The sequence below is a fragment of the Sinohyriopsis cumingii genome, chromosome 5, assembly GCF_028554795.1.
Source record: "Sinohyriopsis cumingii isolate HCF-2022 chromosome 5, ASM2855479v2, whole genome shotgun sequence".
NCBI classification, from domain to species: Eukaryota; Metazoa; Mollusca; class Bivalvia; order Unionida; family Unionidae; genus Sinohyriopsis; species Sinohyriopsis cumingii.
Window position 1 is genome coordinate 150,257,432 of NC_142965.1, and position 6,000 is coordinate 150,263,431.

Consider the following 6,000-nt stretch of genomic DNA (forward strand, 5'->3'; position numbering starts at 1 on the left):
ATAAATCACTTCTAGTGATGATACATGATGGTAGGCTAATGAGATTAGTCACTTGCAGTAATGATACATATAGTAGTCTAATGAGATTAATCACTTGCAATAATGATACATGATAGTAGTTTAATGAGATTAGTCACTTGCCATAATGATACATGATAGTGTCTGATGAGATTAGTCACTTGTAGCAATGATACAAGATAGTAGTCTAATGATATTAGTCTCTTGCAATGATACATGATAGTAGTCTAATGACGTTAGTCACTTGTAGTAATGATACATGATAGTACTCTAATGACATACGTCACTTGTAGTAATGATACATGATGGTAGGCTAATGAGATTAGTCACTTGCAATAATAATACATGATAGTAGTTCAATGAGATTAGTCACTTGCCATAATGATACATGATAGTGTCTGATGAGATTAGTCACTTGTAGTAATGATACATGATAGTGTCTAATGACATTAGTCTATTGTAGCAATGATGTAGCAATGATACATGAGTAATCTAATGGCATTAGTATCTTGTAGTAATGATACATGATATAGTACAAGTCACATGGGTTATATATGCACATTTACTCTTTTCAAATTAAATATAAATCATTCTTTTGAAATTTAACATTAATTTTCTTTAACCCTAGTTGATTCAATCATGATTATTGAATGCTCTGCATCTTAACTTTCACCAAGAAACTTTCAGATGAAAATTATCTATTGCTAAGGACTTTTATAATGGTGGCCACGTACTAAACTTGGGTCAAAATAAGAGCGCATCAAGTGGAATTGTCACAATATACGGTATTACGATTTGTTTGTCGATATGTGTAGCTTTCACTGTCGCATCACAGCGCACGACATTCAATCCAGATTGTACTGGATCACACCTAAAGGTTCATTTCATCCAAAAATGTATATGAACTTTAACATTGATTTTGCCGTTTGCACCTCTCTGTCTAAATAATGACCAGTGATCTCTGAAACGTTTAATTATGCATATTTGGATGCCAATTTATGATCTGGGACACAGAAAATCACTGAAGCGGGAGTCCTCCGTACACATGTAATAGGTGTGTGGCAAAATTCAAAGACTTGCCAGTCTCGCTTCAGTACCTGCTTTGTGGGAAAATGTGTTGATCAAGTAGCTGTGCTGATATTTACAATGACAGAATTCAGTGACTGAAAGACCCCTTGATGTACATACATGTTGCCATTATAAGTGTACATCAAAAAGAACATGATGCAATAGCTGGGTGGCAAGTTCAAAGGCTTTGACTGGTGGATGGGGGGGGGAAACAAAGTACTTATATTTACAGTGATTGAATTCAGAGTCAGAAAGACCCAGAGATGTACATGCAGTCATTTATAAAAGTACATCAATTAAACAACTTTAGCTTTTGTTACTATGTTCATTTCCGAATGTATCGGAATAAGTAGTGCACGTGACCTCAGAATCAAGACATGTTGAGACTTAGACTAAATGCCATTCATAAATCTGGATAAGTATTTGGGGGTTAAACAGCAACCTTACAAAGATTGTAACGAAATTCAGAAGTGTACTAAAGCTGCTAGAATTTTTAGTTCAGATAGGACAGAAGCTAAGTGTAAGAAAGTGTGTGATGACTAGCTTAGTGTTTGGAATAAGTCCTGACTTGGATTGATAAAATTCAGTATCACTCTGATGGACGAACAAGAGCTATTTAAGAGGTACATTGACTAACCATACTGTCTTTAAAATGCCTCTCACCTTAGCCTGGTTAGTTCTGGTGTTGTAGCAAAATGTATTCATCAGGACATCAGTAGCTAGGCCTAGTTTTGATATCACTTACGTTGACAAACAAACTTTTGCCCATTCACAAGCATATGTTTTGATAGCTGATTGACCAATAACACTTTTACGAGTAAGGTAGCAACTATCAATTTCCTGCATGATTTCCTTTGATGATAAAACATACAAACTTATGTTTTAAGATCAGAATCGGTGATCTGGATATATATTAACTGCCTCTTGTACACTATTTTGTCATAAAATTAGTTTGAAACTGTAAGTGATCCAGTAGGCCTAATGGGAAATAATGGCGGACTTCGCTAAGTCTGGGATGTACCAGTTTATTAGATTGTCTGTTTTGTAAATCATAGGGCAAATATTTTCAGAAAAATATACAAATCTTTGAAAGCAAAGCCAAGGTATTATTTTATTAAAGATTTAACTTTAAAATGCAAATTATGTTGGTCAGAAACGTATGGGACAATGCTATGTTGTGGAATTTGTGAGATGCAATTTAAGGTCTAAGCTGTTTTCCGACTTAAAAGTGTTTGCGAAATACGGGGAAAAAACAGCTAATCAGATACTATTTAACCATTGCCTAGAATTACTACAAGGACATAGACAAATAAATAAACCATAAATTTGCAATCCTGTCAATGGACTGTTGTAATGAAGCTATATTAAAGTGAGTGATTACATTACAAAAACCCCTCCATCTAAAAATAGATGCACTCATGTCTGTGTTGAATCTGTGGGAAAGAAGGGACTGCAACTTTTGATGGTAGGACTCCTATTTTTACCAAAACGGGAGTCCTGGACTCCTAGTTTTAAAATCCAAGCGAGACCTCTGATGACCTTCCAAAGGAATATGGACGTATATTAATCCAAAAGAAGTGAATACTTGCCACTTAAAGGTATGTAGAATCAAATTCTAAAAAAATTACTCCCATGACTAAAATAGTCAGTGCTGAATGCCTACATGACCTGTGTGACTTGTACTATAGCAGTTTATTGACATTAGTTGCAGTAGTGATACATGCTAGTCTAATGACATTTGTCTGTTGTAGTCATGATACATGCTGTCTAATGGCATTTGTCTGTTGCAGTAATGATACATGCTGTCTAATGGCATTTGTCTGTTATAGTAATGATACATGCTGTCTAATGGCATTTGTCTGTTGTAGTCATGATACATGCTTGTCTAATGACATTTGTCTGTTGTAGTCATGATACATGCTGTCTAATGGCATTTGTCTGTTGAAGTAATGATACATGCTGTCTAATGGCATTTGTCTGTTGTAGTAATGATAAGTAGATACAGGTGCCGGGCAGTGTAGTCCTTACAAAAAATTTAAAAAAAAAATTAAGTAGCAAAATAACATTACCAACTGAAAACCACAGCAAAATAACAATACTATAATAATAAAAAGAAAAAGATGAGAATAATAACTTTCGTTATGTTATGATCATGATTTCTTATAACTGTTCTATCTTTTGAAACTCTGATGGTCTAGGAAGAGGGACAGGGGAAGAAGTCATAGAAGAGGAGTTTCGGGGGACATAATCTGCTAACTTAAAAAAATTTAAAAGCTTGGAAAATTTTCATTTTGTTAGTACATCTAATGATTTCATAATTTATCAAATCTGGATATTTTCCACACTTTTTTATAAAAACAAATCAAAGTTTTGTAAAAAAAAAAACAAAAAAAAAAACAATGAACATATTCATTTAATGATGTCTGCAAGCAAGGTCGAAAGAGACGAAATCCGGTTTAGGCCGAAATTAAGTGAACGGCGAGAAGTTTGAAACCGCTTCATGTCGTTCGTACATTTGAAAACTTTCCTTATTTATGAACAATAGTATATGCATAAGCTCATAAGTAAGGTAACCTAATAAATTAGAAGACTAAATAAAATAATTATTAAAAAAAGAAGTGTCCAAACCATTCAGTTTGTCAATTAAGGTACGAGTTACAATTGTCCACCATGTTTATGCCCCTGTCACTAACATGAAAAGGTGTAACGGTAAATTGTTGGTACTCATAATTATATCCTGGTTTGGTATCCACTCCAGGACACACGGTACTAATTATACGGAAGAACTGTGAACCAGTCTAGAAATGGGTGAAGAAATGATAGAGTATTTACAGGTTTGGTGGTCCATAATTGGTTAATAATGAAAATGAAAATTTTAGGAAAAATATCTTTTGAGAGCTTGTCCTATATGTAATGTAAAAAAAATATTGACAAATTTCTACTGATGCAATTTTAGCATTTTTACAGGCTTGACTCAGGAGTACTCAATACTGAAAGTAGCACCTGATTCATTTGGTGCAGAATCAATAACACGTGTTTCATGCACATGTATGTAAACAAATTGCCGCGGGTCATATGGTGTTCTCCACACATAAGCTTGCACCAAGGTTAGATGTGCACGAAAAATTATAGGTGTCATTATCAGCACCCATAAATTTTAAGTTATTGAATTTTGAATATGACAGTGTTTCCATATGTTTACCATTGGAGTGGAATTAGTACCGTGAGTCCTCCATTGGTGCACTTGTACGGTGTCCAACTGGCACCTTTTGTTTGTTATTATTAAGTATCGATAACACAGTCGGTATTTCATAATAAGGTCCTAAATCGATGACTTCACGTAGGAAGAAAAAAAACCCAGAAATTTAAATTCATCCGAATGACAGAGCTTCTAAAAATACTGGATTTGGTGAAACTTGTGAGCGAATGTTTAATTGATCGGTTATTTTTGGGATAACCAGTCTGTCTGGTACACTCTGCCATTAGTTGGGAGTCCTTGCACTCGCCGTTGAACTCATTTGGAGCTACTTTCTCGGAGGTCATATGTGGTCAAACGAGGTCAATGTACGATTCTAAAAGGTAAAAGTCGAGGTCAATAGGTCAATTGCCTGGAACTGGGGGAGGTAAATGAACACGAAACTCGAAACTTTAGATGGGACGTAAACTTTCTTAAAGGAATGAGCACTCAGAAAATAGTCTGCTTGAAAATCATTTTTAATCAAAATGAAATAGATGTATTTGGCACAAAAGGCGTAATTTTTGTTTTCTCACGTGTGTTTACTCACTAGCCACCTAGACGGATTTACAATTGCAATGAATAAGGATTTGATTTTCTATTTATTTTTATAACCATTATCTAGTGTAAGAAACTAATATTTAGATATAACAATTCATGTATGCATGAAATAGACTTAAGTAACACAGATTACATACATGTATAACAATTCATGTATGCATGAAATAGACTTAAGTAACACAGATTACATACATGTATAACAATTCATGTATGCATGAAATAGACTTAAGTAACGCAGATTACATACATGTAACGCAGATTACATACATGTAACGCAGATTACATACATGTATAACAATTCATGTATGCATGAAATAGACTTAAGCAGCACATATTACATACATGTATAACAATTCATGTATGCATGAAATAGACTTAAAGTAACACAGATTACATACATGTATAACAATTCATATATGCATAAAATAGACTTAAGTAACACATAATACATACATGTATAACAATTCATATATGCATAAAATAGACTTAAGTGACATAGATTACATACATGTATAACAATTCATATATGCATAAAATAGACTTAAGTTACATAGATTACATATAGTAATTCATATATGCATGAAATAGACTTAAGTAACAGATTACGTATAGTAATTCATAGATGCATGAAATAGACTTAAGTAACACAGATTACATACATGTATAACAATTCATATATGCATAAAATAGACTTCAGTAACATAGATTACGTATAGCAACCCACATATACATAAAATATACTTAAGTAACATAGATTACGTATAAGATTTCATAGATGCATGAAATAGACTTAAGTAACACAGATTACATACACGTATAACAATTCATATATGCATAAAATAGACTTAAGTAACATAGATTACGTATAGTAATTCATATATATATATATATATATATATATATATATATATACTTAAGTAACACAGATTACGTATAACAATTCATATATAACATAAAATAGACTTAAGTAATACATGTTACGTATAAACAATTCATATATACATAAAATAAACTTAACAATGAAGACAAATATGCGAGATGAATAAATACTTGCATTTGCATGTGCAAACTGACACTAGCATAACAAAATAGACTGTGAAACACCATATACAAGTAAA

The 6,000-nt window shown here is 32.9% G+C and overlaps 1 protein-coding gene across 1 annotated transcript in view; it reads right to left on the minus strand.

Moving 5' to 3' along the window:
• Positions 1-3,771, minus strand: part of LOC149800450 (telomerase Cajal body protein 1-like) — a 104,130-nt gene extending 100,359 nt beyond the window's left edge. The window contains exon 1 of the mRNA XM_089960067.1: positions 3,715-3,771. The gene's annotated coding sequence lies outside the window, so the exon portion shown is untranslated. The remainder of the gene's footprint in view (positions 1-3,714) is intronic.
• Positions 3,772-6,000: the final 2,229 nt, after the last annotated feature.